The sequence below is a fragment of the Pinus tabuliformis genome, chromosome X, assembly GCF_031772625.1.
Source record: "Pinus tabuliformis cultivar Carrire ecotype Pingquan chromosome X, CPIR1, whole genome shotgun sequence".
Classification (NCBI taxonomy): Eukaryota; Viridiplantae; Streptophyta; class Pinopsida; order Pinales; family Pinaceae; genus Pinus; species Pinus tabuliformis.
The window spans coordinates 121,272,364-121,300,332 of NC_142308.1; the positions used below are offsets into that span (position 1 = coordinate 121,272,364).

The 27,969-nt window shown below is 37.0% G+C and overlaps 1 long non-coding RNA gene and 1 pseudogene across 1 annotated transcript; one reads left to right on the top strand and one right to left on the bottom strand.

Annotated features, from left to right (window-relative positions):
• Positions 1–27,829, bottom strand: LOC149138733 (actin-3 pseudogene; annotated as a pseudogene).
• LOC149138734 (uncharacterized) lies at positions 15,541–16,169 on the top strand. Its single transcript, XR_016264409.1, has 3 exons — positions 15,541–15,637; positions 15,742–15,817; positions 15,918–16,169. It is a non-coding gene; the product is annotated as an uncharacterized LOC149138734 (long non-coding RNA).
• Positions 27,830–27,969: the final 140 nt, after the last annotated feature.

Below are 27,969 nucleotides of genomic sequence, written 5' to 3' on the forward strand. Positions count from 1 at the left end.
TTATATTTTAAGTGTTGAATTAGGCAAGATGGTGAGAGAAGCCAAAGTGGAGCCTCCAATCCAGACACTATATTTTCTCTATGGAGGAGCAACCACCTTGATTTTATGCCATTTGAAACAAGAGCTGAGATCTCTTTGTTCATCCGATGAACAATGCATGGAAACATAGTGGACCCCCCACTCAAAACTATGTTTCCACACAATTCCTTTTGGATATTCTCATCACATTTCATAATAGAGCTGTAAGTAGTTTCATGTATCCCTGGAGCTTCTATTCCAATGTGGGAAGGCTAGAACAAAACCTCTAGACACCTAAATATTTCAGTGATCTAGAGGATCAATTTAGTGCACAAAATTAAAAGTGTGTGAAAGAGATCAAAACCTAAACAAATGGATAGAACTTGGCGATATAAATCCAACGCAATGTGTTTCACTCAAAATCGATATCATATGCTCCTGATATCACGTTCTGACTAAATTGGCAAACAACTAAAATTTTTGGAATTTGGGTTGTAGGAACACCTAGTCAGCAGTCTGTACACTGACTGGGCATATGACTAGGGATGACTATGTTTTTGTGGGGCTATGGTTGATTGGAACTTGTCTCATTTTGATTGGTTGTGAATGGTGTTTTGTTATTGGCTCATGGGTTCGTTTATATGGACCAATTAGAGAGAGCCACTTGGGCCAATCAGTGGCTGCCACATAACCTCTAGATAATGCATCAAAATTTTGGGTGAGGGCCGAAGCACCCCACTGGAATCAAACCTATGACCTACCACCAAGAAAACATAGGCCTTAACCAATGCGCCAAGCTTGTTCCTTAATAACATATGTCGTTGATTTTTATTTAAAGTGTAACAAAGGTGAGTTTGGGGGAAGGGCAAGGCTAAGCCTTAGCCCTTGGCCACACCCCACACCAGACCATGGCAGAGGGGGTCTGGGGCTAGGGCTTAGCCCGAACCATAGTCACAACACCCAGCACAAGAACCTGTTGGAGCCAAGCTCACGATCGGAGGTAGAGTTACATGGGGGCCAACCCCAAGGGACCAACCTGTTGATTTTGGGTAGCATCAGATGTGAGCTAGCCATGAAATTTGGTGGAGAGGCTAAGTCACATGAGATCTCCAAGACCCAAAAATCGTTTGGATAAATTCCACCTGAATGAAGAGTTATTAAAATAATTAATATTTTTAATGAGTTCCTAAGTCTAAACTTAGGAAAATAAAAATATTAATGTGTATATGGGTGAGAAATTTCTAAGTGACGAGGATCAAGCCAGTTCTAATCATAGTCGTTAATTAGGGACTTAATCTCGGCCGTTGAATCGTCAACATGAAAAGTATAAGAGGAGGCTTGAGGGTCAGTTGGAGGTACACCAAGAGAGATTAGTCAGTTTGATTTTCTAGGGCGAGGTTTGCTGAGGAAATTGAGCAAGTGATCAATTACAGTGAGGGGCAGTTCAGCAGGAGCCCAAAGAATACATAGCAGAGAGGGATTACAATGTTGGGAGAGACAATGCAGGCCCTAGAAGGGCTGACGCAGAGGCTAACAGAGGGTCGTAGAGGCTGACGAAGAGGCCGACAGAGGGTCATAGAGGCTGACGTAGAAGTCATAGAGGGCTTCAGAGGCAGGGTTGAGGAGACTCAGAGCAAATCAGCAGATTCTGAGCCGGGATAGGGTGACGCAGCTCTTGGAGGAGTGACGCAGTTCCTTAGCAGTGCTCGGAGTAGCTTTCACTGTCCAGCATAGGGAACAGTTGGACTCAATGTGGGGTTTGATCATTTGGTTGTTGATTTGCCGGAATATCTGTCTCTAGATAGAGGTACTACTGTCGAGGATATTCTTTGTTGGGTGAGCCATTTCTAGCACCCTAGTTGTATTCATGAAATTTGATTAATAATACAAACCCTCTATATGTTGCACCGGTTTTCCTGAATTGGATTTTCCTGGGGCGATTGTCCAAAAATAATGGTGTCCCTTGTGTTATTATTTTTGTTTATTTCAGTGCATGATCTGTATATCTGTGAAGGCTGCAATAATGTTTACTTCGATGTTCATGCAATTAAATAACTTGTTAATGTAAATAATAAGTAGGAGATAATAAACCAACAATAGCAGTAGGGGTTTCTGATGTGTTAGATTCACGAATTTTCACATGGTATTGGAGTGATTGCAGATCATAGGCGACTGAAGACACTAGCCAAGAAATCTGGAGAATTTGCAGCAGAAAAGAAATTGTCCTGGGTGATAGCATTTTTCCAGAGCCAAAGACGCAAAAGGAGGAGTAACGCAGTGTAGAGAAGGTGATGCAGAGGCTCACACAGTGCCTACATCAGCACTCGAAGTTAGGTGAAGGTGACGCTGTAGCTGGTAGGAGCCCACGCAGTAGATGGGTTAGTTTTCCAGGCCATCACAAAGGTAGAGGGAGGCAGATCAGACTTACGTAGTTCCAATTCATCTTTCTGAGCCAGGAAGGATTGACGCAATGGCCAGAAGGAGTTAAACTAGCTCTCACTGTGGTTGCGCAGAGCTAGAAGGACTCAGATTCTTCAATTCTCAGGGCTAAGGGAGCTGAGTAGATTTCGATTTGAGGAGATGGTGGGATGTTGTTTCTATCAGTGTAAAACAATTTCAAGGAGACTGTACCAAGGTAGAGGGAAACGCTACCTCGATAGATTTCTAGCCAAGAAATCTAGATCTGGGTTGCAGTGGCAAAGGAGGATTGGAGAGGAGTGATTTGACAGTTGGCTAGAGGATTTCCGAGATGGAAATCAAGACTCAGAGGGAGTCTAGAGAGGAGGAGCAAAGATGGTAGTGAACGGAAAGAGGGATCAGGACAGATTTGACGGGGCTTCCAATTTTTTCATCTGAAAGGCCATGATCCTGGCAATCCTGGATAAACATCGCATCAAGGACTATGCCTTAAGAACAGTAGTTATCCCACTTGATCCTAATGCAAATGAGAAGTATGAGGAGGCCTGTGCGAAGGCAAAAAGCATGATCCTAGGTGGGGTCAAGGATCATGTAATACAACATATTGTTGAGAAGAACACAACAAGGGAGATGTGGCAGACGCTGACCACCTTATACCAGGGCTCTTCCGTGCAGCAGAATATGGTATTGGAGAATCAGATGAGGTCATATCAGATGCATAAAGGAGAGGATATAGATCCATTCCTTCTTAGGTTGCAACGAATTCACGACCAACTTACTTCTATGGGGTCTACACCGGATCCAGAGTTCATGGTCAGGACTGCCCTGAATGTAGTCTCCAAGGAGTGGGAGACATTTGTCCAAAGAATTTTGGGCAGAGCAACTCTACCTAGTTGGGAGGAGATGTGGGCAGCTCTTCAATAGGAAGAGCTCAAGAGATTGACCAAGGCGGGGAGTAGCTGTAAGGGAATTTGAATCAAGAAGGAGGAGGAGGAGGATGCAGCTTTCACATCAACGGGACAACAAGGAGTACAGAAGAGGAAGAAGAAAGACATCTCCAAGGTCAAGTGCTTCAACTGTGGGGAGCTAGGACATTATGCCTCTCAGTGCCCCAGGAAGAAAGCTAAGGGAGAAGCTTTCGATTCAAAGGCTACTCCAGCAAAGGTGGAGAAGGATGTCGAGGCTGATGACGATTGTGCCATGAGTGCTCATGTACCTCTAGAGAAGAGGTGGGGAGACATAGAGTTGTAGTCGAGAGGACTACATGCAGGGGCAGGATCCTTGAGGTACCCAAAGTCTTGGATCACATCCGGCTACGGGAGCCCTTAAAGACTGTAGCATGATGATAGGTGGCAGGTGGAGCAAGGTGTGATGGAGCGACAAAGCAATGCTAGAGTGCAGAAGTCTGTAGCAGTGTAGTGGAGGTTGCAGTAGTGTGAGAGGCACATAAGAGGTTGCAACAGCGCAATGGCAACAGAGGGAGAACAGGATAGCAACAAAGGTAGATTCAACATCATGAGGCTTCCAGACTGACCAGGATGTTAGTGTTTGGGTGAAGTCAATTACTTAATTATCAGTAACTGAGTTGTAGTGCAACAGTTAGTAGTGGCACTACTATGGGTAGCATGAGGCAACATTTTGAGAGGGAGCTTTAGTACAGATGTAGCAGTGGTAATGGTAGTGTCATGGGAAGCAGTATAGGAAGCAACAGTGCAATAGATGTGGGGCAGCAGGCCAAGCATCAACATAGAGGACCGATGCGAAGGATCAGTGTGATGCTTCTATGGCGAGGCATTACTAGAGCACATTCCTCTCTAAGAGGGAGTGTTTATTTTCGATAGCATCGAATGTGCTCTAGCCATGAAATTTGGTGGAGAGGTTAAGGCACATGAGATCTCTAAGACCCAAAAATCGTTTGGAGAAATTCCACCCGGATGAAGAGTTATTAAAATAACTAATATTTTTAATGAGTTCCTAAGTCTAAACTTACGAAAATAAAAATATTAATGTGTATTAATAAAATATGGGTGAGAAAGTTCTAAGTGGCGATGCTCAAGCCAGTTCTAATCTTAGCCATTGATTAGGGACTTAATCTCGATCGTTGAACCATCAACAGGAAAAGTATAAGAGGAGGCTTGAGGGTCAGTTGGAGGTACACCAAGATAGATCAGTTAGTTTGATTTTATGGGGTGAGGTTTGTTGAGGAAATTGAGCAGGTGATCAGTTGCAGTGAGGGGATGTTCAGCAGGAGGCCGAAGAATACATAGTAGAGAGGTAGTACAATGCTGGGAGAGATAGCGCAAGCCCTATAAGGGCTGACGCATAGGTTGATAGAGGGATGTAGAGGCTGACATAGAAGCCATAGAGGCTGACGTAGAAGCCGTAAAGGTTGACACAAAAGTTGTAGAGGGCTTTAGAGGAAACACTGGAGAAATTTTGTGGGGAAGACTGGGAGCATACCAACATATTCTGAGCCAAGAAAGGGTGGTGCAGCTCCTAGAGGAGTGACACATTTCCTGAGCAGTGCTTGGAGTAGCTTTCGTTGTCCAGCATAGGGAACAACCGGAGTCGTTGTGGGGTTTGATCATCTAGTTGCTGATTTACCAAAATATCTGTCTCTGGATAGAGGTACTACTACCGAGGATATTCTCTGTTGGGTGAGCCATTTTTGACACCCTAGTTGTATTCACAAAATCTGCTTAATAATACAAACCCTTTATATGTTGCACGAGTTTTCCTGAATTGGGTTTTTCCAGGGACGATTGTCCAAAAATAATGGTGTCCCTTGTGTTATTTTTTATGTTTATTTCAGTGCATGATTTGTATATTTGTGAAGGTTGCAATAGTGTTTACTTTGATGTTTATGAAATTAAATAACTTGTTAATCTAAAGAAAATGTAGGAGATAGTAAACCAGTAATTGTAGTAGGGATTTCTGATGTCTTAGATTCAGGAATTTTCACATAGCCCCAGGTCACGTGACCCATCACAGAACCAAGAGCGCAGCTTGGAAGGGGGCTAGCCCGTAAGTGCCTATAGCGGGGGCCATCCCCGGGCCATATGGCCACCACAAGACCTTATGCCAACAAATGGAGCACACTGAAATTTAAAGCCTTTAACACAAATGTTAAGCACCAAACACAGGTTTTATGGGGCCAAAATTCCACATCTACCAGAAAATGAGCTCGCCCAAATGACCACATGCCATTCGTTAGGGGCCTGACCGGCAGGGACGGGCAGTTAGCACTGACCCCTGGGCATGTGACCCCCATGTGACCCTAGTTTTTCAGAACTGAGCATTAGAGGACAGTTTAACAGTCCTACAATTTTTCCTATCGGGTGAGATTGTATGCTAGATGTGCAGGCCAATTCTGGGTTTGGGGTGCTCAAGCCGGGTTTGGGCCGAATTGGAGGATGATTAACTATTGAATTGGGTGAAAACTTGTAACAGGCATAACTTTCTCAATTTTTGGCCAAATGAGGTGCAGAAAGAACCCAAATGGGGATTTTTGATAGTTATGGATCTATTGGAGACATCATTTCTACTGTTTGAGAATTGTAAATCCATGTAAACACACTTTTGAGCACTTAATGAAAGAGGCCCTGCATTGGAAGATGGACTAGGAGATGTAGCGTGGGAGAAGGGTGAACTCCTTTATCATGTTTTCTGTTATGTGTTTTAGATATGGTTATTTCTCTATGTTTGGCTATTAAACTTGTTTAAAAATCACTTGTTAATGTGTTTAGTAACTTGATCCATTACCCAAAACACATATAAAAATTCACTTGTAATTTGTATATCACCTTCAATTTTCAATTACAAATCATTTTGGTATCATAGCATCAGGTTATTGTGAAGGTTTGATTTGTTTGCAAGTGTTTTTTCTGATGCTTACAAGGTTGAAGCTTAAAAGAGGAGAAGGAGAACTTGTGGAGCCAAGATCTCAAATTGTTTCAAGGAGAATAAACACACCTCAAGTTTCAATAGTCATGGCACATGAAGAAGGTCCTGAAGGGACGTTTGAAGATGAAATAACTTTTAGAAAAGCATTCTTTGAGATGTCTAAATTGGAAAAGGTTCTTTATGAAGAGAGAAATGCAAGTTTGTATGGATAGAGCTCAAAACCTCCAAAAGGAGATGGAATAAAAGGAGACAAGCCTCCAAAAGGGAATGGAGGGAATGGTGACAAACCACAACCTTCACCTCCTTCATCCTCAACCTCATCTTCATCCTCATTTTCTATTTCTTCTACCCTTTCACAAACACCTCCAAATTCTCCAAAGGGACATGGTAAAACTCCTTTGCTTAAGCTTGATATTAAGTTTGAATTGCCTATGTACAATGGAGAGGTATATGCTGAGAAATTAGATAATTGGATTCATCATATTGAAGTGTATTGCAAGATACAAAGAATCAAAGATGATGAGACCAAAATTCAACTTGCTTCTCTTAGATTGGAAGGTGCAACACTTATTTGGTGGGAAGCCAAAACTCAAGAGGACATGAAGAAACATGGTAAGGTTTTATCCTTTTGGAATGATTTTGTTGTTGCAATAAGAAGGCAATTTTATCCATTAGCATACATGCAAAAAACTATCATGGATTGGCAAAACTTTAGGCAAGCTAAAGGGAAAATTGTGCAATCTTATACTCAAGAATTTAGGAAAAAAGCTTTGATTTTGGGTATAGATTTGTCCTCTCAAGATACTTTTCTCAAATACATTGGAGGATTGCATAGTTACTTGAATCATACCAATCTCATGTTTAACCCTACAAAACTAGATGAAGATTGTGTACAAACAACTCATTTAGAGGCAAGAGGGAAAAATGTTTCTGAATAAACTAATGAGAAGTCATTCAAGTATGGAGAAAAGGGTAAAGGGAAATTTAAAGGCAAGGATAAGAAAATTGTTGTAGTCAAGAAAGAAGTAGAAAAGATCACATGTAAACACTATTCTAAAGAAGGCCATGATGAAGACCATTGTTGGAAACTTCATCCTGAGATGAGACCCAAAATTTTTAATAACAAGGAGAAAGAAAAGACTCCTGCAACTACACAAGAAGACCTAGGATCTGATTTCGGAGATGAAACACAAATCATAGCCATGGGATTGAAAGGTAAGGATTCAATTGCAAGCACTAGGTCTTCTAGCAAACCCATTAAAACTCAAAATGAAAGAGAAATAATAGAGTTGTTCCATATTAGAATCATCACAAAACATAACAAGGTAGATACTTTGTTTGATAGTGGTTCACAAGAAAACCTCATTTCAGAAGACATTGTCAAGAAATTAAATTTAGAAACCATTCCTCATCCTAAACCGTATCCTTTAGGTTGGGTATGTGAGAATGCAAAATTGCAGGTGACAAGGAAATGCATACTTAGATTTGCAATCACTGCAAACTTTCTTGATGAGGTTGAACTTGATGTAGTTCTGCTTGACATTTGTGGGATTGTTTTGGGAAGTCCATATCTTTATGATAGGAGATCTGTTTTTCATCACCATGAGAACAAATATCATTTGTTCAAGAATGGGATTGAGTACATTGTTAGAGTGCATAAAAGAAAATAATTTTATCTCTTGTAAATGTTGGACAAATGAAGAGGATTGTTAATGCTAGTTAGGATTTTGCATTATTAATGTTCAAGCACAAAGATGTTAAGGAACCTAAAGCCTTTCAAGGATATGAATCAAGTTTGAAATATGATTTCATTGAGGTTTGTAATTCACATGATAATATGTTTCAGGAGTCTAACAAGTTGCCTCCTAAAAGAGGTAAACAAAATGAAGTTCATTTGCAGCAAGATACATCATTGTTGAACATTGGTATCAACAAGAAGCCAGTGTTAAAGAATGCAAGGGTCAAAAAGAAAATGCAAAAACTATTTGACAAAGAGTACACTGGTTCTAAATTATCTTCTTGTGGGTTTCATAATGTATTGGCTTTGAAGAGGGATAATGCATGGCGAAGGTGATCACATTTGGTGAAGAGTCAAACCAAAAGCAAGGCTAGACATGCTAAGCATCATTATGACTACAATGTTAAAGGTGAAGTGAATTTGAAATTCAATAAGTTTCCTTTGATTGAATACCAAGGAGGGAATGTTCAGATTCCTTCAAGGGCAGTTTTCTTTTCTGAAAATCTTGGGAAATTGCAACAAGATGTCATCTTTAACAACAAGACAAGGACTCCAAAATCAGGGAAAGTGATGTACTTTCATGAAAAGCTCAAAGCAACAAATCCAAGAAAAGTTAAGTGGATTAAGACTGGAAGGGTGAGGGAACTGTACCCTCATCTAATTGTTGACTAAAAATGAGCTTTTGGAGGTACAAAATATTCCAATCAGGATGAGTGATCCAGGGGATCGATTTAGTGCTCAAAATTCAAAGTGTGTGACAGAGCTCGAAACCTAAATGATTAGATAGATCTCAGCGATCTGAATCCAACATTATTCATTTCACTCAAAACTGATAGCGATGCTCCCGATATCATGTTCTGACTGAATTGGCAAACCACTAAAATTTTTGGAATTTGGGTTGCAGGTACACCCAGTCAGCAGTCCGTACGCTGACTAGGCATGAATTTATTTTGTGTACCTATGGATGATTGACACTTGTATCATTATGATTGGTTGTGAATGGTGTGTTGTTATAGGCTCATGGGTTCGTTTATATGGACCAATTAGAGAGATCCACATGGGCCAATCAGTGGGAGCCACGTGGCCTCTAGATAATGCATCAAAATTTTGGGTGAGGGCCAAAGCAGCCCACCGAAATAGAACCTACGACCTACCACCAAGGAAACACAGGCTTTAACCAATGCACCAAGCCTGTTCCTTAATAACATATGTTGGCGATTTTTATTTAAAGTGTAACAAAGTCGAGTTTGGGGGAAGGGTTAGGTTAAGCCTTAGCCCTTGGCCACACCCCACACCCATGGGACCATGGAGGAGGGGGCCTAGGGCTAGGCCTTAGCCCGGCCCATAGTCACGACATCCAGCACAAGAACATGTCAGAGCCAAGCCCATGACCAGAGGCAGAGTTACATGGGGGCCAATCGTAAGGAACTAGCCCCAGGTCACGTGACCCATCACAAAACCAAGAGCGCAGCTTGGAAGGGGGCCAAACCGTAAGCACCTGTAGCGAGGGAAAACCTTGGGCCATATGGCCACCACAAGACCTTACACCGACATATGGAGCATGTTTAAATTTAAATCCCTTAACGTGGATGTTAAGCACTAGGCCAAGATTTTATGGGACCAATATGACCACATCCACCAGCAAAGGAGCTTGCCCGAAACTTGGCACCCAATGTGAAATTTTAGGTGCTAAACATGGTTCTATGCACATCCAAATGACCATGCGACAGTCGTTGGGGGACCGACTAGCAGGGGTGGACGATTAGCTCCGACCCCTAATCATGTGGCCCCCATGTGATCCTAATTTTTCAGAACTGGGTGTTAGAGAATAGTTTAACTGTCCTACAATTTCGCCCGTCGGGCAGGATTGTAGGCCATATTTGCACACCCGTTTCGGGTTTGGGGTGCCCAAGACAGGTTTGGGCCAAATTGGAGGATGATTAGCCATGGAATTGGGTAAAAACTTGTAACAGGCATAACTTTCTCAATTTTTGGCCAAATGAGGTGTAGAAAGAACCCATATGGGGGTTTTTGATAGTATTGGATCCATTGGAGACACCAGTTCTATTGTTTAAGCATTATAAAGCCATGTAAACACACTTTTGAGCACTTAATGAAAGAGGCCCTACATTGGAAGTTGGACTAGGAGATGTAGCCCAAGAGAGGGGTGAATTTCTTTATCATGTTTTGTGTTATGTGTTTCAGATATGGTTATTTGTCTATGTTTGGCTGTTAAACTTATTTAAAAATAACTTATTAATATGGAAGCTCATAATTATTCAAAGCGAATTGTAATCACTTGCCCATTTGGAAGCTCATAATTATTTTCTAATGTAGTAGAGGCCTTTTCCAGTTCCATATCCTTCTCATAATCCATTAGAACATATCACAATTTTTCCTTTATGTCTCGAACAATTTCTCGTTCTGTTGTTGTAGTGAAAGAGTACCCCCTCTTTGTTAGCATCTCGAATAATGCATTAGTTATGTCTGTACCTACAAGGTATATTCTATCAATTACAAAGGAGAGGGCATTGTCTTCATAGATGGGAACAACACAAGTGACACCATCTAAAGAATCGAGAACAATACCTGAACAGAATTGGGGATTTGAAAATATAAAATTACTGTTTAAAATGTGTATCAAGCATAATATCTTGTTGAGCTCATATCAATCTCATAGCATTCACCAATACAACTATTTGAAAAAATTGCGAAGGAGAAAGTGAGACCAGCAGCGAGGTAGAAAAACTATTGTTGTGGCAAGGATTTACCTGTCAAGGTAAGCAATATGATGATTTAAGCAAACATATTAGATGATGATACTCATAGTGCATGAAACAATAAATGAAAGTAGCACTTGAAACAATAAATGAAAGAGATTTGATTCATTAATAGTTGTATTGCTCGTAGCACATGCAACATTGAGCGGATTGATCCTGCGCATCGATGGCAAGGTCGCAAATGTACCGGAGTTGATTGTTGATGGAAATAAGGCAGTTGGTAAATGTAAACGGAGAGAGTGACGGACTACAGAGTGTTTCCTCGTAGGCATGGATGAGCCCTTGCTGCCTGCAATTGATGACGCGAAGTCGAAATCGTTCGGGAGGAATGGAAGTTCTGCGTGTAAAGGGGTTAGGGTTTAATAACCCTTCATTCCAAACTACCTTCACATTATCGAAGAACTAAACATTTTCCAATCGTCTGACATATAATCTAACGGCTCACGGTGATGACAAGTGGACAAGAGGGAAGTTATTCTAAGAGGGGAACACCTTAAGACATAATAATAGAAAAAAGAGAAAAAAATGATAAATAAAAAGAAATAAAGCTAAAAACAAAAAAATAGTAATTAATAGAAATTAAAATCAATAAACAAACAGTGCATAATAAAACATCAACCAATTACCTTACAAATAAATAAATGTAAATAAGATATATATATATATATATATATATATATATATATATATATATATATATATATATATATATATATATATATATATATATATATATATATATATAATATAATATAATATTATAATAAGTTATCATAAATTGAAAATATGGAAAAAAGGAAAAGAAATAATAAGTCATGAAAATGAAAATAATAGAAAAAATAAAATAAATAAATAAAACTTAAAACCAAAAAATTAGTAACTAATAGAAATGGAAGTTACTAAACAACCCATAATAAGACGTCAACCAATTACCTTACAAATAAATAAATGTAAATAATAATAATATTGTTTATATTCACACACACACATATATATATTAAAATATGTTTTTAATATAATAATAAGTTATCGTAAATTGAAAATATGGAAAAAAAAAGAAATTATAAGTTATGAAAATGAAAACAATAGAAAAAATAAAATAAATAAATAAAACTTATAAACAAAAAATTAATAACTAAAGTTACTAAACAACCCATAATAAAACGTCAACTAATCACCATACAAAGAAACTATGGAAAAAAAAAACTATAAATCTTGAAAATGAAAATAATAGAAAAAATAAATTAAAATAAAAATTAAAAAGTTAAATAAAAAATAAATAAAACTTAAAAGCAAAAAATTAATAACTAATAGAAATAGAAATTATTAAAAACAACCCATAATAAGATGTCAAACAATCACCATACAAATAAATAAATTTAATAATCATAAAAAATAACAAAAATTGAAATCTCAATATTAAATTATAAATAAGCTACAAAATTTTTAGTCAAAACAAACTAGATAAAAAAACAAAACAAAATACATAATATCATAGTAACTATAATAACAAAAATAAAATAAATATAATATAAAAAATATATAAATATGCTAAAATCAATTCATTTTGTAAATATGTTCAATAATTCAGTGAACTTCGAACTTAAAGCTTCAAGTGGTGACTTAGGATTTAGGCTCTCAAATGTGGTTTTCCATACTTGGGCATCAAATTTCCATTAACTACCAAGTTGGAATATGGACCATGAGAAGAGTAATAACAATTTAGGGACTCTACTCAATTATTTAGGGACTCTACTCAATTATTAGATATGGTGGAGGTTGCAACAAATTGCATATTTTTATATTGTGATTACTATCTGAAATTATATTTTTTATTTAATTATCCATTTCCAAGTAGAGGTTGCAATAAATTGCATAGTTTTATATTGAGATTACGATCTGAAACTATATTTTTTATTTAATTGTCCTTTTTATTTAGTTGTCCATTTCCAAGTGGGCTGAATTGTGGTCTTTACTTAATTGTCAAATCGAATTATAATAAATTATCATGTTTTTGTATTGAATATCCCAGAAATTACTATATTGATTTATTTGGAGTAAATTACATATTTTTATATTAATTATGATATTTACTTAATTATCAAGGCGATTAAAGAAAAAATAGAATAATATGTAAAAAATGTATTAATATGTTGATTTAAATTTTCCTAACATTATAATTTTTTATAATAGATGAAATATTTTTTTTTTTAAATAATTTAGCAATATAATTTTTAATGTGATTATGATTTTTTATTATCTAAAAATATATGAGGTACTGGAATTTTGTAAATTAAAAATTTTAATTTATGATTTTAAAAAAAAAATCTTTGATTTTGGCCAAAATTAACCAAAATAAAGTTCTCGGAAAATGAAAATTTTGTTTATTATTGTTTAACTTACATTTTTGAATATATAAATGGATTTGGTGTTTTGAAAATTTTGGAGACACTTAGATTGTGTAAATTATATAGGTTAAATTTGTAATTCCAATAATTCTCTACTTAATTTTAAGTAAAATGACCAAATAATATGCCAAAAAAGATCAAAATATCTAAATCTTAGAGAGATGTTTTCCAACACAATTTTGAGGATATAAATTTTTGGAAATCCAAGTTACAATGATTTCAACATTTCAAGTGCTCTAGGGGTTCTTGATGGTGCTGAATCAATTTCCACCATTTAAAAAACCATTCAAACACTCCCAACAACAACACCAAATTCCAATGAGAAAATTATCTGGGCAAAATTGTACACTGCCTAGACAAGTCCTAATACGTAAATGACTTGTTGAATTTTAGACAAAATTGACTAAAAAACATTGTACACTGCGTAGACAAGTCCTAATACGTAAATGACTTGTTGAATTTTAGACAAAATTGACTAAAAAAAACACGTATAAAAGACTATAAAATTCAAGTTTAAATTGTTTAATTTGTAAAATTCGAATGTATTTGAGGTTTTTAAGGCGTTAAATCCATTTACAAATCCAAAAATATATTTTAAATAACAAAAAATTACATTTTTTCTTAAAATCTGATAAATTATTTCACCTATAAATTAAACTATACCTATATAAAAAATATTCTTTATAATTTTCAATTATATTTTTCCAAAAAACCCTTATTTAATATATATTAAATATAAATTGGCTTACGAAGGAAAAACACATAAATGAAGTAAAAAGCATTTATAAAACACTTGGTCGATACTGAGAAAGCAAAGTTAGAAATTTTAAATATTGGGTTTAAGTATGATGTGAAAAAGGGATCGATGCATTATATTGTTTCATAAAAATGTCTATTATAAAAAATATAGATGAAGAAAAATATATTTGATGTGTAGGTGAAGAGTAGAGAACTATTTCCAAGGTGATTCTCAATTAATCATTTCTTATGATACTCTATTAATTTAAGAATTTTTTAAATAAAATATTTTAAAATTGTAAAGATGAGAAAATTAATTTTTAAATTATATTAAATAAAATATTATTAATAAAATATTTATATTAAAATTAAGTTTATTAATTAAGATAGTATTGTAATGTAAATTTAGTGTTAAGTTAAATTATATGAGATTTGAATTTGAAATTTGATGGGATTAAGCTTCACATAAATTAATTGGTTTGTATTTTAATTATCAATTAAAAAAAACTATTTACATTAGTGGATTAAAACTCATTCCCATATTCTTCTTTATATTAAATGATACAAAAGAGTGATTTTATTTTTTGTAAGAATTGAAGAAATTGTAGCCACCTAGCTTATGGTTTCAAGTTCTAAAGAGCTTGACCCACTGCCTCCTCCACATAATCTTAATATTGATGTTTTCAACGCACTATTTGTTCATGATCCAAGGTTCCAACACTCCAAGTCAACCCGATTTGTGAAGAAATCAAAGGATGTCCTAAAAATTGCAGTCTATGTCAATCAGTCCCACGCAATGGCTCTTAGGCTAGCAGAGAGAGGTTGATCGAACAGTTTATGGGTTTATGGCCCTTGTGGTGCTCTATTAATCTTTGAGTGTATAAAAACTAGAGACCCATAATTGAAGAACAACTTTTTGTTTCCTTCTGTGGGAGGGGATTTTTCTCTTTCGTCTTTGAAAAGAAAGCATATCAAGATCTAATTTTTTGAAGTGGGCCATATATCATGGGGGCTTAGTGTCACGATCTCCTTTTTATCCAAGAAATACAGTAAATAAAAAAAAAAAATTATATATACATTTACGGTTGGAAACTCTCTATCATCAACCCCTAACCTACGGTACCCACCTATTAACCCTAAACACATGTAGACCAAACGCATAAAATGATTGTCATAAGGTTTTGGTTAATATAACTATCGGTTATATATATATCACTCCATATTTACTTAACCTTTATTGTATCGACATTTGATAAGTTATATGACAAGACATAAGTGTTGATTGCTGGTTATCCGTTTGAACGTTTGCTGCCAAATGGCAGAGCGAGTACGCCAGCTCACCAACCTCCGTAGCCATATGGCCCATCTTCACGTGCTGGCCATGTGATCTGAGAGAGTTTGACCTGCTCCGGGGTTCACGCTAGGCCTCCCGCCTAATCCAACGATGGTGATTACTTACCTTCATCGGACGGTCCAGCCTCACTTAGGGTTTGACCCTGCATATATAAGTCTTATTGGATTCGTTTTTGGTTCATTTGCTCATCTCTCAGTAGCCGAGCTCCTTCGACGGTTTGGACTGCAAGTCCTCTGGTTCATTGCACTCTTCTGGTTCATCGCTCCTCTGCCTTACTCAGGTTTGGCCGCGCCTCTTACATTACTTCTCACAGCTGGTTTCATAACTTATTGTTTTTCGCTTCTGCTGTTTATGCTCTAATCATTTCCAGGGTTGGCTTGACAGTTTTGGAGGGTTCCGGTGCTGACCATAGCTTACCTTCACCGAACGCCGGAGGGATTAGCTGCTATGCCACTTCCAGGTAAGTCGGAATTCGTTATCATTCTTGTTGACTGTGTTTGATTGCATTACGAGGGTTTGATTTACAGCTGAGACGGCCTGTACTCTACCTGTTGTCTCAGGTTAAATACCGGGTCCAAACCCTTGTGCGATTTATGTTTGGCGGCCTCACTTTGGCGGCCTGTCCAGCTGAACCCTAGATTATGGCCTCGGTGCCTTAGTTATCTATTCTATATTTGAACTTGGCTAAGGACTCTATCTTGTTTAACATTACCTGATTTAGGAAAAGCTCTTTTGAGTTTTCGGCGGTTATGTAAGGTCTGCATAGTTAAATAAACTGCTGTAATATTTGTCATCTGCGGATTATCGCTGTTTTGGTTCGGCCTGGATTTCCTTATGGTCAATGGTATACTATCAGCGTTTCATAATGATTTCTTTTCTTCCTTTCCTGTATATTAAATGCCGTCACCGGTTAATGGATATTTAAACCTTCGTTCTGATATATACAAAGTTTAATATACAGAGTTTTGTAGCTACTGCTTCTGTTTACGTTTGGTATCATACATAGTTACGGCAATGGTTATGCATTAGGGTTACTCCGTTTACCTTTGATATTTGGTGCATTTCTCCGTCGCTACTTCTAATTCTGGATAGCATCTATGGATATAACATTTCCAATGCCATAGAGTTTCTAAGATTAAATTTGATATTCAGTATATTTGCTGCCGTTTTCTATTATTCATTAGCATTACAGTTATGACATTCTATTGCTTTAGGGTTTCAATGCTATGAAATCGAAAAGTTTCTTCAACAATTGGTTCCCACAGCACGGCTCTCGTTCTTATATACTATTTGTACAGCGACAAGGGTAGACTTGCATTCGTTTCGTGAATGTAGTGTCTATCCTCCTGCGCACAGGCTTGACCCTAATGCAGCCAGCAGGTTTACGGCGGTCACTCGCCTGTAACAATACTTATTATCTAGTTCAAAGCTTATTCTTATTTCTGTACTGTGTTTCATTGCTTGATTTGTAGCCTATGAATGATATCGTTCCAACCCCTGAAGTTAGGGTTTGATGTACATCATTATTTATGTTAAAGAAAAACACTTCGCTTTCCGTCACTGTTGCCTTTCAATGTTTACTATACAGACGTTACTCGGAAAGATAATGTAAGTTCTGAGTTTTCAATTTCATGTGTTATTCCATATTTGCACAGTACCCGTTAAGACTGTATAAAACATGCACCAACCCCTTACACATTACCTCGTCTTTCAACTTACACTGTTTATTCTGTTGAGTGAATGCATGCAGAGTAAGTTTATATCTTCAGACTGACCTTTATAATGAATTCTTTATCAGTTTTCAGAGTCAATCTACGGTTAAATAGCCAGCTCGGCTTCTCTTATCTTCTCAGGTCTTTACACTGTAGAATCGAGTACTATTATGGACTCGGTTTATCTCAGGAATCAGTCTCTCCTACTATTACTGGGTACTGATGCTTCCTATCTTTCAGCAGTTCCTAGTTGTTACTGGCTGTACACAAATTAGCTGTGTAAGCTTAGGTGAATACATTCTACCCATGTGACACAGTCACACCCCCATTCCATTTTTCTCTGGTAGAACCGTAATCTTATTCTAGTTATCTTACCACAACAACTTTTTAAAAAAAATGATACAACCGGGTACTTTTCAATACCTGAGCTTTCCTTAACTAATTTAGAAGAAGCGTACCTGGTATTCTGTCACTGAAGTTCTTACTTTCAGAAGTCACCTGTAGAGTTTTAGCTCTTAACCTCCCAACCTTGAGATCCACTGCACTGGATTCTCCCCCCGAGCCGTCTTGCAGGCCTGCAGCCCTCAACAAGACTCATGCACCACGGTGCTGGGTTATCTGATCACAACCAGACTTAACCCCCTTCTTTCACTCTGCTTCTCTCTTTTGGAATCTCTCCTCTGCCTGTTCCTCAACAGCCCAGAGGTTTTTCCTCCCCAAGCCTTTTCCTTGGGTGAGAGGCAGTTGTCTTTCTTTTTCAGTTTCATAACTGATTAATTTCTTTTAATAGAAAATCCTCCTTTTGGAGGCTGCCAGCATTTCATTCAACACATGTGCAAAATAGTTCATTATATTTACTTTCAAAAATAATAATGTCTTTTAATAAAACAAGTTGTCACCCATATTGTTTTTACCACAGCAATTACCGGGAATTACAAGTTACCGAGGTTATTACACTTAGGGTTTATATCTAGATTGATGGAGTCCATATTTCAACCCAGAAAATGGTGTTCCATATGTTGTTCCTCTTTGGGTTAAATTTCCAAGTTTTCCTCTTCATTGTTGGAACGAAGACACCTTTAGGAACATTGGTAATGCTATGGGTTGCTATATCAATTGGGAAAAACCATGAGAAGGTTTTCAACCTTGTGTTAGGATTTGCATAGAAGTGGATCTTGATAAGGAATTCCTTACAACAATAAATCTCTAGCTAGATAATTGAACTCATTATCCGGAAGTGGATTATGATCAATTACCATTTAAATGTAAGAATTATCATGAATATGGAAATTTTGATTGAAGATGCCCAAAAGTAGAAGAAATCCAAAAAAATAATGAGGAAGGAGAACAATCACAGTAACCAAAAAGAAAAAAGGGTGCCCCCCACCAAAATACAACCACAAGAACATAAGAAGGAAATGCATTGGGACCTAAAGGCCATCCCTCTCCAAATAAATTGGATGCCAAATGTGAATAATTTTCCTCTAGTAAGAAAAAAAGTTTAGCAAGGAACAAATTTGATACCCACAATTAGCAAAATGAAGAAGGGGAAATCCTTGATCCACTGCACTAAGAGATATAGTTGGTCAACCCCCAACATGTGACTTTTGAGGGGCTAAATGACATGCCTCCCCTCGAAGATTTTCCGACTCATGAAAAGTAAGGGTAGGTCGAGTGGTTAAGATGTGATATTAACTCCCTCTCCACCCAAGTTCAATGCCCTGAAAATGACATGTTAATCATGTTATGACGAGGCTAGAGGAATAGGCAGCCACAGGTAGTTACTTCGTTCATAGTTAATATGAGATGTCTCGGTTCTTGATATATATTCCTGGTATATTCATCTTATAGGAAAATTGTATATACCCTTGGTGGTATAGTGGCAACCATAAGGTTTGATCCTGGGCCTAGCCCAAATCACTCCAACGAGTTAATGATCCACCATGGTTTAAAAAAGAGAGAGAATTTAGTCACGGAGGAAGAGGTATTTCAATCCCCTAGAAACACGAAGAACCATTAAGGATATTCGATTTATGGACCTATAGATGAAAAATCATAGGGAGAAAAGGTAAGATGTGAAAAACCACATAGGAAAGTAGGTTGCCAGACTAATAGATATGTTAGAAGTGCACATGCAAAGAAGGATAAATACATAGGATCTCAAGGGTCATTAGAAATGGTCTTTCAGACAGTGCCTAAGTAAACCTAAGACAAGGACTCGAGGGTAGAAAAATAAGTCACACCTGCAAAAAAAGAGAAGAAGAAGGAAGATGATTTTGCACTTGTAAAAAATGTTCAAGATGATAATGCATCTCCTTGTCCACCCTTTTCAAAAGTGTTAAAAAAAAACTCATGCCCCCCCTCCTTTGAGAAGAGGTAGGAAAGATCTTATAGAAAGAAACTCCAAATCTAGGAAATTACCTGAAGTGTCTTTTAATCATTTTTATTATGCTATGCTTTGTATCAATGTATGTAAAGGACATAGAGATCTAGTTTCACCTCGTCTCGATCAATATGTGTCGTAAATTTTGTCAAATTTTGTTAACCTTTCAATGTGTTTACCCATATAGGCATAATGGTTTAAATATCAAAGAAATCATAGTTTTTAATCCACTTGACATTCCAAGGACTTTTGTATGTGATAGTTGCAATAGCTCATCTTTTGATGTAATTGTTGTGTCCACCACACAAATTTTTATAAATATAATATTCTTGATATGTTTAAAAAATATATATTTTTAAATTGGCATTGGTACAAATTAAGTGGGCAATGGTACAATAGCTCAAAGGCTACTATTCGGTGACAGGTGAACGGCATTAAACAAAGCCTCATAACAACTGAGGGTGCCCCCTCTGGTTCAAGGGCCAGATTGAACCTAAAGGCTGGTTGAGTTGGTTTCCTAGCATAGTTTTTGCAGCCAAGGACTGCCTACGGGAAACAGGTACAAAATTTGGCGTCGTTGCCAGGGAGGAAAGTAGATATCGTTTTCTGGGGAATGATAAAGTTTAGATCTATTTCTTGCTAGTGAACAAGGAATAGGCATTTGTATTGGTTGCATTATTTTCACCTGGCGACTCCACTTTGTCGGATGGTGATTCCACTGGATTACCGATCCCACTCTGCTTTTGAAATTTCAACTGCCTTTACTGCTATGCGAGGTCTGTTGATACTCGCAGTAAGAAGTATATGTATCTCCCTCTCAGCCTTAATCAGAAATCTATAATATCAGCAAAGGATGCAACTTTTAAAGGATACATGATGTGACTTAAGGTTTTCTATTGGAATTTATGTTCATATTGTATATATTCTTCAGATTTTCAGCGGTTGGCAACATGGTTTGTCAATAAATCCACTCCCCACTTGGTTACATTGGAAAGCAGATTTCACCTAGCAGTGTAAGCTTTTCCAGTTCAGTTAGATGGAAGTGTGGGGATTGGATAGATATTCAGAATTTCAGTATGCAGTGGATCAGTGTGCTCATTGTTTAGTGAATGGTTTGATTTGAAGAGTATATGATAGATCAGCTTATATTTTCAGTCTTTAGAATTTTTCAGTTTTAAGATTTGAAAGAGTATCCGGATTCATACTGGCATATGGTTGCATTTCACATTTACAGGTTGCAGCCTGCACTAGCAGGCTATTCAAATGAAAGGGTTGATCCATGAGAGTTGGATATGGCAGATAATGGTTGATGATCAGGTTTACAGTATGACTCCATGCCCAACGCTAAAGGCAACTGATCTACTTGTTCTCTGCATCCCACAAGGGGAAGCAGTCCCCATTGGATCCGATGTTGTAACATGATTAATTTTGTTAATTTAAATTTGCTGATATAATAGGTTTTAGTAGTTTATAAATAATAAATGGATTTTCAAGAGTAAATGTGCCCTCAAAATGTAAATTTAAGTCTCATTAGCCGGTTGATTTAGTTAATCATGCATTTAAACATGATTAAATGATGTAATAAAGTAACTTCAAACATGGTTTACAAACGGCTAAGAACGAATTTTCAAAAACTGAAAGAGGTTTCAGTTTCTAACATCCTCATGTAAAAAAACCTCTCTCGGATTTGTAACAGGTATTATGTTTTGGGATATACAAATGCATCTCTAAAGATATGTTTTCCAGAAATTTCCAGTTTTAGTCACCATTTTGCAGAGGATATTGTGACTAAACAAAGACGAATATTTGAAAATTGGAAGAGGTTTTTGTTCATAATAATCCACCATACAAAAAAATGTCTCACTTTTTGTACAGGCATCAGGGGTTGGGATATACAATCTCATCATGTTTAGCCTATTTTTCTAACTCTGCAATGTCCTGTTTAAGCTACCTTTTTACAAAAATGATTGTGGATAATAAGAGATGAATATTGGGAAAATGGAGGAGTATTTTGTTCCTAAGATACTAAAATAGAAAAACCTCTCTCAGTTTTCACACAGCTAGCACGGATTGAGATATTCGAAGGGATGAATGGACCCTATTTTTCATAAATTTGGGAGGAAAAAGCTCAAAGACAGTTAGTGACTTGGAGGCCACCTCATCAAATATGAGCTGCAATCAGATTCTAATTTCTCTTATTTATCAACAGAAATCCTCAAGGATGGTACAAGAACTCTTCAAATAGTTTTAGTTACATTTATTTGTGTTCTCCTTTTGTAATACAATTTTCAGATATTTGTAATAGCTCTTGATATTTTTTATCAAGATATTTTGTGAGGAAATTGTATAAATACTTCATCAATTGAAGTAATATGGGTTGGATTTTGATGCCAAGGCTCTTAAACTATGTAATAGCTTCTCTTGTAGAATTCTAATGAAAGCCTTCCGGCTCCAATTATGACATAATTTTGTGTTTCTCGTATGTCTTTCTTGTGTTTTCATAACTTGTTTCTACATATGTTCAAAGAAATTGTAGGAAGGTCTAGGTAAGGTAGATTAAGTCTTAATCTCTCTGTAATTCCCTGCAAAATCATAACCTTTAGAAAGAGATTAGCTTATTGGACTATTTGTCCAAGGTAACTCCTCTTTGACTGGTTTTTGCTTTATGTTTTTTGATAGCCATTAAAAGAGATTAGCTTATTAGACTATATGTCTGAAATAGCTCCTCTTTGAATCGGTTTCACTTTTTGCTTTTGTTACCTTTGAATATGTTTTTGTTGGGCTATAGAAATCTTCTACACACATCAAAATTTCCCTAGTTGTTAAGTAGTCAGTCTGACTGCTCAATTATTAGGAATCTCTTTACATTCTTCTACCATAATTCTTCAAAAAGCTAATTCATTCTGTCAGGCTGGAAGCTGACACTTTCAGAATGGACCCTGTGATAGAGGCTTTTGATCATGATTAGGGATTATCATTGATCGCCAACCATACCCATTAAAACCATAAATCTAGCCATTGTGCTTCAAAGGTTGTTGTTCGGTGACAGGTGAACGACGTTAAACAAAGCCTCATAACCACTGAGGGAGCCCCCTCTAGTTCAAGGGCCAGCTTGAACTTAAAGGCTAGTTGAGTTGGTTTCTTGGCGTAGTTTTTGCAACCAAGGACTGCCTACGGGAAACAGGTACAACATTTGGCACCGTTGCCGGGGAGCAAAGTAGATATCTTTCTCCGGGGAACGATAAAGTTTAGATCTATTTCTTGCAGGTAAACAAGGAATATGCATTTGTATTGGTTGCATTATTTTCACCTGGCGACTCCACTTTGTCGAATGGCGATTCCACTGGATTACCGATCCCACTATGGTTTTGAAATTCCAGCTACCTTTACTACTATGCGAGATTTGTTGATACTTGCAGTAAGTAGTACATGTATCTCCCTCTCAGCCTTAATTAGAAATCTATAATTTCAGTAGAGGATGCAGCTTTTAAAGGATACATGTGAGTATAGGTTTTCTATTGGAATTTATGTTCATATTGTATATATTCTTCAGATTTTCAGCTGTTGGCAATGTGATTTGTCAATAAATCCACTCCGCACTTGGTTACATTGGAAAGCAGATTTCACCTAACAGTGTAAGCTTTTCTAGTTCAGTTAGATGGAATTGTGGGGATTGGATAGATATTCAGAATTTCAATATGCAGTAGATCAGTGTGCTCATTGTTTAATGAATGGTGTGATTTGAAGAGTATATGATAGATCAACTTATATTTTCAGTCTTTAGAATTTTTCAGTTTTCATATTTGAAAGAGTATCCAGATTAGTATTGGCATGTGGTTGCATTTCACATTTACAGGTTGCAGTTTGCACTAACAGGCTATTCAAATTAAAGGGTTGATCCAGGAGAGTTGGTTATGGCAAATAATGGCTGATGATTAGGATTATAGTATGACTCCATGCCCAACGCTAAAGGCAACTGATCTACTTGTTCTCTGCATCCCACAAGGGGAAGCAGTCCCCATTGGAGCCAATGTTGTAACATGATTAATTTTGATAATTTAAATTTGTTGATATAATAGGTTTTAGTAGTTTATAAATAATAAATGGATTTGCAAGAGTAAATGCGCCCTAAAAATGTAAATTAAAGCCTCATTAGCTAGTTGATTTAGTTAATCATGCATTTAAACATGATTAAATGATGTAATAAAGTAACTTCAAACATGGTTTACAAACGGCTGAGAACGATTTCTCAAAAACTGAAAGAGTTTTTTGTTTCTAACATCCTCATGTACAAAAACCTTTCTCATATTTGTAACAGGTATTATTGTTTGGGATATACAAATGCATCTTTGAAGGCATGTTTTCCAGAAATTTCCAGTTTTAGTCACTTTTTTACAGAGGATATTGTGACTAAACAAAGACGAATATTTGAAAATTGGAAGAGGTTTTTGTTCATAATATTCCACCATATAGAAACCTATCTCACTTTTTGTACAAGCATCAGGGGTTGGGATATACAATCTCATCATATTTAGCTTATTTTTCTAACTCTGCAATGTCTTGTTTAAGCTGCCTTTTTGCAGAAACAATTGTGGATAATAAGAGATGAATATTGGGAAAATGGAGGAGGTTTTTGTTCCTAAGATACTAAAATACAAAAACCTCTCTCAGTTTTCACACAGCTATCACGGATTGAGATATTCGAAGGGATGAATGGACCCTATTTTTCATAAATTCGGGAGGAAAAAGCTCAAAGACAGTTAGTGACTTGGAGGCCACCTCATCAAATATGAGCTGCAATCAAATTTGAATTTCTCTTCTTTATCAACAGAAATCCTCAAGGATAGTACAAGAACTCTTCAAATAGTTTTAGTTACATTTATTTGTGTTCTATTTTTGTAATATAGTTTTCAGATATTTGTAATAGCTCTTGATATTTTTTATCAAGATATTTTGTGAGGAAATTTTATAAATACTTCATCAATTGAAGTAATATGGGTTGGATTTTGATGCCAAGGCTCTTAAACTATGTAATAGCTTCTCTTGTATAATTATAATGAAAACCTTCTAGCTCCAGTTATGACAGAATTTTGTGTTTCTCTTATGTCTTTCTTGTGTTTTCATAACTTGTTTCTACATATGTACAAAGCAATTGTAGGAAGGTCTAGGTAAGGTAGATTAAGTCTTAATCTCTCTGTAATTCCCTGCAAAATCATAACCTTTAGAAAGAGATTAGCTTATTAGATTGTTTGTCCAAGATAACTCCTCTTTGACTGGTTTTTGCTTTATGTTTTCTGATAGGCATTAAAATAGATTAGCTTATTAGACTATCTATCTGAAATAGTTCCTCTTTGAATCAGTTTCACTTGGGCCTTTTGTTACCTTTGAATATGTTTTTGTTGGGCTGTAGAAATCTTCTACACGCATCAAAATTTCCCTAGTTGTTAAGTAGTCAGTCTGACTGCTCAATTATTAGGAATCTCTTTACATTCTTCTACCATAATTCTTCAAAAAGCTAATTCATTCTGTCAGGCTGGAAGTTGACACTTTCATAATGGACCCTGTGAGAGAGACCTTTAATCATGATTAGGTATTATCATTGATCGCCAACCATACCCATTAAAACCATAAATCTGGCCATTGTGCTTCAAAGGTTGTTGTTCAGTGACAGGTGAACAGCATTAAACAAAGCCTCATAACAACTGAGGGAGCCCCCTTTGGTTCAAGGGCCAGATTGAACCTAAAGGCTGGTTGAGTTAGTTTCCTGGCGTAGTTTTTGCAGCCAAGGACTGCCTATGGGAAACAGGTACAACACTAGCGGATCAATTTAGTGCTCAAAATTCAAAGTGTGTGATAGAGCTCGAAACCTAAATGATTGGATAGATCTCGGTGATATGAATCCGACATTATTCGTTTCACTCAAAACTGATATCGTATGCTCCCGATATCGCGTTCTGACCGAATTGGCAAACAACTAAAATTTTTGGAATTTGGGTTGCAGGTACACCCAATCAGCAGTCTGTACGCTGATTGGGCATGACTTTATTTTTGTGGACCTATGGATGATTGACACTTGTATCATTGTGATTGGTTGTGAATGGTGTGTTGTTATAGGCTCATGGTTTCGTTTATATGGACCAATTAGAGAGAGCCACATGGGCCAATCAGTGGGAGCCACGTAGCCTCTAGATAATGCATCAAAATTTTGGGTGAGGGCCGAAGCACCCCACCGAAATAGAACCTACAACCTACCACCAAGAAAACACAGGCCTTAACCAATGCACCAAGCCTGTTCCTTAATAACATATGTCGGCGATTTTTATTTAAAGTGTAACAAAGGCGAGTTTGGGGGAAGGGTCAAGTTAAGCCTTAGACCTTGGCCACACCCCACACCCATGGGACCGTGGAGGAGGGGGCCTAGGGCTAGGACTTAGCCTGGCCCATAGTCACGACATCCAGCACAAGAACACATCAGAGCCAAGCCCACGACCAGAGGCAGAGTTACATGGGGGCCAACCCTAAGGGAACACCCCCGGGTCATGTGACCCATCAAAAAACCAAGAGCACGACTTGGAAGGGGGGCAAACAGTAAGCACCTGTAGCGAGGGAAAACCTTGAGCCATATGGCCACCACAAGACCTTACACAAAGAGATGGAGCATGTTTAAATTTAAAGCCCTTAACATGGATGTTAAGCACTAGGCCAAGATTTTATGGGACCGATATGACCACGTCCGCCAGCAAAGGAGCTCACTCGAAATTTGGAACCCAACGTGAAATTTTAGGTGCTAAACATGGTTCTATCCACATACAAATGACCACACGACAATCGTTGGGGCCCTGACCAATAAGGGTGGGCGGTTAGCCCCGACCCCTGGTCATGTGGCCCCCATGTGACCCTAATTTTTCGGAATTGGGTTTTAGAGGACAGTTTAACTGTCCTACAATTTCGCCCGTTGGGCAGGATTGTAGACCAAATTTGCACGCCAGTTTCGGGTTTGGGGCGCTCAAGCCAGGTTTGGGCCAAATTGGAGGATGATTAGCCATGGAATTGGGTAAAAACTTGTAACAAACATAACTTTCTCAATTTTTGGCCAAATGAGGTGCATAAAGAATCCATATGGGGGTTTTTTATAGTTCTGGATCCATTGGAGACATCAGTTCTATTGTTTGAGCATTTTAAAGCCATGTAAACACACTTTTGAGCACTTAATGAAAGAGGCCCTACATTGGAAGCTGGACTAGGAAATGTAGCCCAAGAGAGGGGTGAATTCCTTTATCATGTTTTGTGTTATGTGTTTTAGATATGGTTATTTGTCTCTGTTTGGCTGTTAAACTTATTTAAAAATAACTTGTTAGTATAGTTAGTAACTTGATCCATTACCCAAAACACATATAAAATTTCACTTGCAATTTGTATATCACCTTCAGTTTTCAATTACAAAACATTCAAAGTGAATTGTAATCACTTGCCCATCTGGAAGCTCATAATTATTTTCTAATGCAGTAGAGGCCTTTGCTAGTTCCATGTCCTTCTCATAATCCATTGCAACATATCACAATTTTTCCTTTATGTCTCGAACAATTTCTCATTTTGTTGTTGTAGTGAAAGAGTACCCCCTCTTTGTTAGCATCTTGAATAATGCATTAGTTATGTCTGTACCTGCAAGGTATATTCTATCAATTACAAAGGAGATGGCATTGTCTTCATAGATGGGAAAAACATAAGTGACACCATCTCTAGAATCGAGAACAATACCTTAACAAAATTGGGGATTTGAAAATATAAAATTACTATTTAAAATATGTATCACGCATAATATCTTGTTGAGCTCATATCAATCTCATGGCATTCACCAATACAACTATTTGTATAAATTTAGTTTAGGATTTTTTTTTTAATGATTGAAATGTGAACATTTCAAAGAAGTTTATTATAGAGATACTTTAATATTCAAGGAATTAGGAAGAAATAATATTAGAGGTTCCAAACCTATAATTCTTCCACTTGCATAAAGATAAAGAACATATTTAATAGTACTATACATATCATATGTGCTAAAGCCTTCAAACATGATTTTAGTAATCCTAACTCCGTTTTCCTTGGAATTCAGAGGATACTTTGTAATCAAAACTAGATGATCCTCAGGAGCAACATGGAGCTCGTTGCTAAACATATGTTTCTCCATGTCATCCCAATTGTTAATGATTCCATGCTCGAGTGGATATTTCAAGCTCAAAATATCCCTCTTGGATAGTGCTCTGTCTCCAACATATGCATCCTTCTGTCCCATGCTAACCATGACACCAGTGTGCCTAGGAAGACCCACTAGACTAGGGAAAACTACTCTCAAAGTATCATCCCCTGCAAATCTAGCCTTCAAAAACCAAACCCTTACCAACTTAGTACTGCCAGAATTAATTTTTTTTAATTGTATAAGGAACAAAATATGGTGTGATCATCAGAAGTCACAATAACCCTCAAAATCATAGATGGTGCATTAGTTGTTGTAGATTG